Raw genomic sequence first — 8,835 nt, forward strand, 5'->3', positions numbered from 1 at the left:
ATGATGATGATAATACTTCTTCCATTCTATTAGTACCTTAGGAGGATATTCAACAGCAGCTACTAAAGTTAGATATTTTTAAATCCGCAGTTCCGGATAACTTGCATCTAAGATTTTGATTACAAAACTAGAATGGTATAAAATTAACATGACACACATTAAATGGACTAAAAACTAGCTAATGGATAGGTCTCAAAATGTAATTGTCAAATGGGAAATCATCATCAAATGGGTGTGTTTCTATTGGAGTCCCATTGGGATCAGTTCTTGGCCCAATGCAGTTCAACATTTTTATCAAAGACCTAGAAGAAAACACAAAATCATTGCTATTAAAGTTTTCAACTGACACAAAAGTGCGGAAGAGATAAATAACAGAGGACAGCTCACTGGTACAGAGCTATGTGAATCACTCCTTGAACTGAGTGCAAGCAAACAATATGTGTTTTACTATGGGTAAATTTATACATCTAGGAACAAAGAATGTAGGCCATATTTACACAGTGGGAGGCTCTGTCCTGGGAAGGAGTGACTGAAAAAAGATTTTGGGGTCATGGTGGATAATCAGCTGAACACAAACTCCCAGACAGTGCAATGCTGTGGCCAAAAAGGATAAACAGATCCTTGGACGCATAAATGGAGGAATCTTGAGGAGGAGAGAAGTTATTTGACCTCTGTATTTGGCCCTAGTGTGACCGCAGCTGGAACACTATGTCCAGTTCAGCATCCACCCTTCAAGAAGGATGTTGATAAATGGCACAGTGTTCAGAGAAGAGCCCCGAGAATGATAAAAGGTTTAGATAACAGCCCTTATAGTGACAGACGCAGGGGGCTCAATCTATTTAGCTTAACAAAGTGAAGGTCAAGGGGTGACTTGATTGCAGTCTGTATGCACTTACATGTGGAAGAAATAATTGATAATGGGCTCTTCAATCTAGCAGAGAAAGGGGTAACATGATGCAATCACTGGAAGTTGAAGCTAGACAAATTCAGACTGGAAATAAGTCATATTTTTTAACAGTGAGGATAAATAAGCAACGGAACAATTTATCAAATTTCCATCACTGGCAATTTGTAAATCAAGATTTGTTTCCCCCCACCCCCAAAAGATATGCTTTAGGAATTATTCTGGGGAAGTTCTATGGCCTGTGTTATATAAGAGGTCAGACTACATGATCACGTTGGTTCCTTCAAGCCTTGAAATCTATTAATCTTACCAAACAGCTTATGCTGATGGTAGCTAGAAAGGCCTACTTTCTTCAGACATCCTTGCAGGTCCTGTATGTCAGACTGGTTCCCCCCGCCCGCCCCCACAAACAGCTTCCCAAAAAGTACTTCCTCTATTGAGGGTTCCTCTTTAAACCAATCAAAGTTCCTCTGTTCTTGTCAGTTCCTAGGCTTTGGATCTTCTGCACAAAACCAGTCCGATTGGCTCAGCAGAAAGTGAGGCCAGCCTCCTTGGAACCAATAGCCCTGCCATTGTTCTGTAGCAACCCTCATGTGTTTGCTCAGGGGTAGCTTATCTTGAGCTATTCTTCTTCCTCTTCCTGCTTGTTTTTCCTTACAGTCTGGTATTAAACTAAACCAATATACTCATATAGTAAACATCCAAAAAATCAGGTAATCCATATATTGTTAAAAGCTGCAACTATGGCTACAACTTGAACAGAGAACACGACCACCCCTTTAGAAGAAAACTGCAAGGCTGGTACCTAAAAATCCATCCAAACTCTTCTCCACTCCCCTTTTCCCCTTCACACTCCCACAAAAAAAAAAAAACCCACAATAGACTAGAACCTTGAGCGACATCAAATGCCCAGATACAATCAGAAGTTTCCTGGAAATGCTCAGTCCTTAGCTTTCTAGGATACAGACTGATTTTTACATCTGCCTCTGTGGTACTAATGAGCACAAAGTCTAATTATGTGAGCACAAAGTCTAATTATGTGAGGAGAGAGGTTTTTGGTCTCCAAACCTGGCAATTTGGCACCTTTTGCAAACCCTCAATTAATTCAAAGTATTTTTCAAACCGTAAAGTCAAGCATCCATTTGGTTTTGTGTTAATCAGATTTGCCACTGTAGAGTCCTTCCCTGGCAATCCTACAGGTTTCCTGATGTGGAACAGGGAGTGGCAGAGGAAGCACCCTTTTTCCTCTAAGGAAATGGCATGTGAGATATGGGAGAAGGCGCCCTGTAGAGACAAAAAGGAACAGCGAGTGGCAGAGGAAGCACCCTTTTTCCTCTAAGGAAATGGCATGTGAGATATGGGAGAAGGCGCCCTGTAGAGACAAAAAGGAACAGCACAATTTTTCACCCAGCTAGGCTTGTCTGCCTAAAGAAACCACTTTTGGATCACATCTGTTTTATCAGAAGTATGGCTTTAGCCATTCCAAAAAGGTGCCCCCAAATTAGGCTTTTTATTTTTCTCTCTTTATTTTTATGAAAGAAATTGTGCACAAGCATCACACTTTTTGCCAGAAAAAAAAAAAAATTAGAGCACACTACTTCATAAGAATTGGTGGTGTCGTGTCAGTTGGTTCTGCTATTTCTGGTACACTGAAGAAATACAAACCACATATTAAATTTAATCAGTTCCATGAAAGATGAGAATTTTAAATGTGCTTTGGAAAAGGAGTACGTGAATTTCCTCTGGATATTATGGTTCGGTGACTATAAAATTGGATGTTTAAACGTTGACATAAGAGAAATCTTTGTCCGCTGAGGGTGTCCAATTGAAAACTGTCTGTGGCAAAAAGCTAAAGATTTACTAAATAATTAGTAAAAAGAAAAGGAGGACTTGTGGCACCTTAGAGACTAACAAATTTATTTGAGCATAAGCTTTCGTGAGCTACAGCTGTCTCTAAGGTGCCACAAGTACTCCTGGTTTTTTGCGGATACAGACTAACACGGCTGCTACTCTGAAACCTGTCAATAAATAATTAGTGGGATTCATAGGATAAAGTTAGAATTTAAGGATTTTCTAACTAATATATTCCAAGGGCTCCCAATCTCAACCTTCTTAAGGATTCCATACACCCTGAATATGAAAGCAATAGATTAAAATATTAAATAATACAATGTGTATGCAAATAACAGATTTCATTTCCTCCCTAATTTGAAGTCATATAAGCCATTGTTTCCCCTGTGCTACTTTAGGTGATTGAGGCCATATGGAGACTTTACATCTCCAGCTGGATATAGTTAATTCATTTTGCACAAGCACAAAACCACCACTAACAAAAATAATACCTTTTAAAAAAACCACAATCAAATCCAACTTCTCATGGAGCAAAATGGGGGTGAAAGAGAAGGGCAAGGAATCCCCCAAGTTAAGTTTTATCTTCTTCTCCATTTTGGAAGGATTAGTTCCCCATCAGATAATTGAAATTAAGAATCCACAATTATCACTATGACTTTCACAACCCACCCCAACAATAATATGCTCCCACTGTATTCCTGTGACACTGTTCCATTACATATTTTCCTGTTAAAACTTTGGGTACAGTGGAAAAGCTTGTAAATCAAGGCTTCAAAAATACACCTACCAGTGGCAAGTGGAAGGCTTTTTGTGTTGACTATAGGCCTAAGTCCATTTCTGCCAAGTTCCCACAAAAAAAGAAAATGTACACCTCTAGTCCTGATGGTTGTGAAAGAACAAAAATAGACTGAACCTATTTGAGTCTTATTCCTTACTCTTCTGGAAGATATACTAGAAAAAGACAGGGAAGCCAACACTAGATAGATATTCGTAATACTTTTAAGGTAAACTACGGAGGGAAAGGAGGGGGACTTTTGGAAAACAAAATAAATTGTGAATCCAACTTTATACATCATAAAATAAAAAAATAAAAGTTTATCCCTTTACATCCTATCTTAACTGACACCAATAAAGACATTTAAATTCTCCTTTAGGAGTTATATGCATGTGCCTACCAGGTTTAATGAGAGTTTGCCACACAAAGAAGTTGAATAAACCCCAGAATGTATACGCTAATCACAACAGCTCCAAGCGTTTTCTGCTCTTATTTTTTTTTTTTTATCATCAGATGTTCTTGACATTTTCCCCCGTCTATTACATTGTTCCTCTTCCCACTGTCTCTTATGCACTCTTTATCCTTAATCTAGTTTTCTTTGCTCCTATGTCTTTTACTGCCACTTTGCATCTGTCAGTTTCTTTTCATTGATCAGTTTCCTTCAGCCTCCACTTATCCTAAGAAAATTTCCCTCTTTTATTTTCTTTACCCATTCTCCTAATTTTGTCTCTTTTTTTATTATTATTGTCCCATTTATCTGAGTGCCCCCTCTAGTTTTTATTCCTTATTAATTTTCCAGCATTTTTAGAGCAGCTTACACAGTCCCCCATTAAATGCTTTTCATCAAAAGAGCTTTACAAGCCAGATTACTATAGTTACAGTGATAATGGCTTGAAATTGACAAAATGCACTTTTGCTATTGTGCTCCTTAACCGTGATACAGGTCAATCTTAATGAATACAGCTACATTTTACAAAGGGGTCAGGAGGTTTTTCTGTTAACACACATCCAGCAGGGCAGATGACCATCATGCCAGTAATTACACCATTTGAAATATTTATGGCAGGTAAGAAAACAGTTCAATGCAAATCTCATTCCACCTACAAAGGTCGTTTGGGCAGGAAAAAAAGGAGTTCAGCTTGACCAAGTTTACATTTTAAGGCTCCAGTCCTGCTTTGCAGTCCATGTGGGCAGAAAACAGTGTGGTTTCAGAGGGAATGATACCCTTCGTTTTGAGGGGACTTTGTGTGGGCACATCTATCCAGATCAGAACTCAGGATCAGGGCTCTCAAGCAGTACCTGGTCTGAATCCCACTGTACAGGGTATCAATTTAGAGCTCTTAGTCTTAAATAAAGGGAATCATAGTTGGTTTGAAGGCAGGTATGCTGTAAGTGTTGCCAGTGCACAGCAGAAGTAACTGCTTGTACTGACAAATTAAAATGGAACAAACAAGTATATTGTACTTGCATTAAACACAATAGTGAGTCTTACACCATCACCAGCACATTTTCCACACCTCTTTTCTTGGGATCCTCAAGTGGAAAAGAAACAGCCATGATCTGCAAAGTGACTTGTACTCCCCACCCTACATTCTTTGCTTCATTATCCCAGTCTCTGATTTCAAGGTGGACTCCCTATATACATCTGACCCACCCTCTGTTTCTCTCCCCCTAAAGCCCCATTCCCAACTCCTTCTGGTGGACTTTGCTCCTTCCCTTCAGTGTCCAAGCAGTATCTTGTATTCCCTTGTCCTTAAAAAAAACAAAACACAACACCTTGACCTTTTCAGCTACTGTTGTTTCTCCTTACTCTATTTTCCCTCTAAGCTCCTTGATAATACTCCTCCTCTAACCACTCCCACTATTTCTTCTCATATTTCCTTAAGATTCACTTGTAGCTTAGATTTTACCTTCTTTCTATTAAAACAAGGGACTCCTCACAAAAATCCCCGGGGCATTTCTTTGTAATTAAGTCTAAGGCCCTCTTCATCTTCATCCTCCTTTATTCTTCTGTCACCTTTCCCACAATCCATCACTCCACTGCTCTTGATTTGTTTTTCTCACTTGATTTCTAGGACCCTTATTTCCATGGCAGTTCCTCCACCTCTTGTCCTTCAGGTTCCCCCATCAACGGGCAACCTCAACTAATGATTTCAGCTGTAATTCACCTCACCACTTCCGTTATCATAATTTGTATTTATATTACAGTAACACTTAGAGGAACCAACCAACCATTCCGAGGCATTGTACAAACCCCCACCTCCAAAGAACTTGCAATCTAACTAGAAAAGACAGACAAATAGCGGGAAGGGAACCAGCAGTGAAGTGATTTGCTCAAGTTCACACAACATGCCATCCTGACTCCTCGTCCACTGGAGTATCCACTAGGACAAATTGCCTCTCTAGCCACTATCACGCTTACCTTTCTGATGTGTATCTCGGATGTTTCACCAACTCAACAGGGCAAAAACTGAGCTCATCTTTACTTTACCGTAACATCACCCTCTCTGCCTCCTCTTTCAGAGTTATTGACAAGACCACAACATTCAGTCACTCAACTTTGTAACCTTGTTATTATTTTCAACCCCTCCTCCTGTTCCCACATAGGCAGGTGGTCACCAGATCCTGTTACTTCTTTCTCCATAACATTTTGAAAATATCCATCCATTCTTCTCTCTCTCCCCACCACCAATACTTGCCTTGGTTACCTCCTCCTTTTTTATCTCCCTGGTTCCCTTGTCACTCTCTTTCAGTGTACCCATAACCTAAAAGCTGAAAGACATCTTCCTTGTCTGCCATTCCACACTGCTTTGCCAGTGCCCTTTAATTAACACCTACAAGACACTACTGTTTTAGGCTTGGCTCTTCTTTAAGAAGTACCAAGTGTGAGGAATTGGACCATGATCAGTGGTCATAAGAGCATGAAGAAGAAGAAACTGGAGTAAGATCTTAAAGTCCATGTTCACCTGTGACACATCAACATTTTTACTCCAGCCTTCAAAATTAAAAGCTCTACAAACTCATTGCATCACCTGACTGCCCCCACTTTCTCTGCATATACCACTTTAAATAATTGAGGTTTTCAGCTAATATTGGTTTAAACTGTGATAACTACCTCTTGCACATATGTCCCTCGCCTAGTCCTCATAAGGATCCTTTTTAATTTCAAGATGTATTTACACAGTTGAGCATAACACTATCAGGTAGGTAGCTTTCTATCAAGTGTGAAATTACTTAAATGCACATTTACTAAACATATAGCCCTGAAATCCTCAGCACATAAGGTTTACATCCTCCAAGTAGCTTTGAATACCAGTAGGACATCCTCCTATTTCTTTCATGTGGCTGACAAAACAGAAACATATTGTGCTAAAAAGAAATGTGCAGTATACAGATATACACTGCACTTCAGAAAGGACAGTCTGTCAGTCAGTCAGCATCAAGCTGGATACAGAGCATTACCCTTGCCATTCCTTCCCCCCCCCAGTCATCACCATGCTGAAGCACGGATGGGGACCTAAACAGAGAAGCAAGTAAGGGCCAAGTTTGGAAACAGGTAAAATTGTCTGCCTCCTACCCCTCTCCCCCTGAAACAGAGCATACACGTGCCAAAAGCGGATCATTACATGTTCACCCACGTTCTGAATGGCAATATTACACAGCTGCCCTTGAAGCGGAATAATATATTTGTGTAAGGGGTTCTGCTTCGAAACCATTGCCAAGTCAGAGAGTGTAAGTGCAGTCCACACCTCTGACACTCCACAGCACCAGCCACAAAGAAATTTCTCAGAGCATGTTAGAGTAGCATCCTGTGCTTCTTTTGCTAGTGGGTAATCTTATGGAAGGGGGCTGGGCTACAAACATAATCTCTGAGGCTGCATCTCCATGGGGACAGTTTAGAACTCACCACAGCCTTCACCATTACCACTAGCAGAGGTACAACAATGGTGAATTGGGAGTCCGAAATTTGACAGTGAAGATCCAGTTTAAAAGTCATGATTAATTCAAGACAATCAGATTTCATGCTGGATTCACATTCTTTACTATAACTGTGCCTAAGTAGAACCGCTCACCAACTGAAACCCCCTGCCATGGCCATAAACAGCAGAATGGCTTTGAAGGGTTACTGCCACACTGGAGGAAACTTGAAAAAACCAACAGTAAAAAACCAAAGAGTCATTGACTTAGTCTTGCTCTCTGCCATCCCTGCTAATAGGTATGGTACGATATCAGTGATTGAATAAAGCCTATTTCCTTCCTTCACATCCCAGCTTTGCGTTTCTGCTGGATTGTACAATCAAGACTCCAGCCTCGGTTTATAGCATCCGAGTCTGTTGCTGATAGCACAGATGTAACCGTCTGGATTCACCACACACTAGGATGAGATGGGGGGAAGCGAGGGGGGAAGCTTTGTTTAGTAAAAGGAAAGTCGCAACAATTTGTATTATCCAGCAGAAGAGGAAAAACACACAAACAAGAGAGGAAAAGATTACTTCAGTTTAAAGGGCCAATGAGAGGGAAAGGAAGCTACTTTTTATTTATAGTATTGTCATAAACATTTATAAAACCAGAACCTATCACACAATCTCTAAACAACAGGGGTCATCCTCCCCAACCAAAGTACCAGCGAAAGATCCTGTTCAGCTCAGTCACTAGTCCTCAGAGCACAGGCAGAAAGCAAACCTTAGTCCATTTTCATAGTGGAGGCACTGCCCACAATTTAATGGGTCCCTTTGAGGGCACATGTGACCTTTAAATCAAATGCACCACAAATTATGAGAGGAAAAAGTGGGGACCAGACAGCAGAAAGAGACAAGAGCCTGCCTAAGGACAAACTCCTCAAATCCAGTGGCAGGGGGGCATTTGGAAAGATCTGAGTTTTTAAGGAGGTTTTTTCCCCCCAACAGGAAATCTCCCCTTAGCACCCCTTCCCCAACCCCCTCCCCCCAAAAAACCTTAAAAGGGCGCTTGGAGTCTCCTCACTTTGTTTTGGGCAAAGCCCCTTTAGGGGGTGTTTGAATGTATGGGGGGGGTGGTGGAAAACAACTAAACTGGCAACTCTGCGAAACTAGCTGTCCACCGGGGGAGGGGGGGGGGATGACGGAGTTTGGGGGGTAGGGAAATCCCTGACCCAAACACAAGTATCTCCCTCTGCCCTATAGTCTCTGCTCCCCCCAACCTCTCACCCCCCACCCCCACCCTTTCGTCCCCAGTTCCCCCGCCACACACACACACACACACAGAGCTCCCAGCTCCTCAGACCCACCAGCAGCAGCAGCAGCAGCGCACCCCGGGGTGAACGTGC

At 41.3% G+C, this 8,835-nt stretch overlaps 1 protein-coding gene across 4 annotated transcripts in view; it reads right to left on the bottom strand.

Annotated features, from left to right (window-relative positions):
• PHLDB2 (pleckstrin homology like domain family B member 2) overlaps positions 1-8,835 on the bottom strand; it is a 104,774-nt gene extending 95,939 nt beyond the window's left edge. The window contains exon 1 of one of the 4 annotated variants that reach the window (XM_074972654.1): positions 8,797-8,835. The gene's annotated coding sequence lies outside the window, so the exon portion shown is untranslated. The remainder of the gene's footprint in view (positions 1-8,796) is intronic. The other 3 variants (XM_074972670.1, XM_074972663.1, XM_074972678.1) reach the window with 3 other exon arrangements.

Source organism: Natator depressus, chromosome 1 (genome assembly GCF_965152275.1).
Source record: "Natator depressus isolate rNatDep1 chromosome 1, rNatDep2.hap1, whole genome shotgun sequence".
Classification (NCBI taxonomy): domain Eukaryota; kingdom Metazoa; phylum Chordata; order Testudines; family Cheloniidae; genus Natator; species Natator depressus.